The following is a 1592-nucleotide window of genomic DNA, read 5'->3' on the forward strand; positions in this document are numbered from 1 at the left end:
TATATATATATATATATATATATATATACATATATATATATATATATATATATATATATATATATATATATATATATATATATATATATATATATATATATAGACATATATTTTACACCTCATTTGGAATCATAGAGCTCTACGTTTGTTTAAAAGCACTAACCTTTATGTTCTTACATTGAATTATTGTGAACAACAAAATGCACTTCCCTATTTCATGGAAATGCACACCAGAGCACCATTCTGATCAATAGTTACTCTTTAAAAATGAGATAGGAAAGAGATTGTAAATACAATGTCAAGTCGAAGGTTGTAGATTTAAAAATCGTACATTTTAATTTTTTTCTGGTGGCACACTAATAGGCGAATCAAACTTTGATTTTCCGTACAAAGTAAATCAATTAATTCGCATCTTCCTAGTGATACTAGTCTAGATCTAGACGATGGATCGACCTAGCCAGACTAGATACAATAAAATGATTTCAATAATTGTTTCCTTGGGTAAGTTGGTAATGTGATAAGCCGTAAGCTAACTACTAAACGTTTTTATAAGTGAAGGCCCTATAAATGATTAATTGTTGTTTCTTCTAATCAAGAATGTCAAAAATATTTGTGATTTTTCATAATGGTCGCTTATTTATGTATTTTTTTTTCTAGAGAAAAATATTTTTTTATGAATTCGTGTCAAGTTTTGTATCACCGTTTTCAATAGTTCCACTTCCTAATGTATTTGTGTCAAGTTTTGCATAAGCGTGTTCAAAAGTTCCACTTCCTAATGTATTTGTGTCAAGTTTTGTATAAGCGTGTTCAGTAGTGTAACTTCCTGATGTATTCGTGTCAAGTTTTGTATTAGCGTGCTCAACAGGCAACATTCGATTGAACAAGTTTCGCATATAGTGTTTTTTTTTTAATTTGAAATTCTGTGCGAATTTTCTACTCTGTCCTAGCAATTGTTCTATAACTCTTATGGTTTTGGATTTTAAGTGTTTTAAGGAACTATCTCTTTTAGTTTAACTCTTATTAGGGAGTTTGTCCACAAGATATTGAACGTTAGACCCCACCCCCTCCCTGCTTTATTTTTTTTTTATTTCAATCAGTAGGACATAGGCAAAAGTAAATAGATCTATATTTTCTATATAAATTATATTTCGTTCGGGTGGCGGAGGTGGGTGGGGGGGGGGGTAGAAGTGTTGCGGGAAATCCCCCACCCCCAAATGGAAAAGTTACCTGGAACAAACACTAATTTGTATACAGAATTGTAAGAAATTAATATGATCATTGTATCTGTTTGTCTAACTGCTCGGTCACGACAGGGGTATACATTTTATAACCAGTTACTCCAAGATTTAGTTACTGGATGTTATGTTATGATAAAGACGAGCGCTGCCATTGATATTTATACATTAACTATGCAGATTCAGTGGAACGCCCCGTAGTCCACCCTTATGGGTATCTAAGTCACGTTAGTGAAATTAAAGGCAATTGGGCTTTGACATATTTCGAGGTCAAGAAGCGTATGAACTCTTCTTCATCTGCCCAATAGTTCGCAAGGTCTAAAGAGGAACTCAGAGGCGTAGCGACCCTTCCCGGCG

Source organism: Physella acuta, unplaced genomic scaffold (genome assembly GCF_028476545.2).
Source record: "Physella acuta isolate Inbredline_101_S28 unplaced genomic scaffold, ASM2847654v3 ptg000616l, whole genome shotgun sequence".
Classification (NCBI taxonomy): Eukaryota; Metazoa; Mollusca; class Gastropoda; family Physidae; genus Physella; species Physella acuta.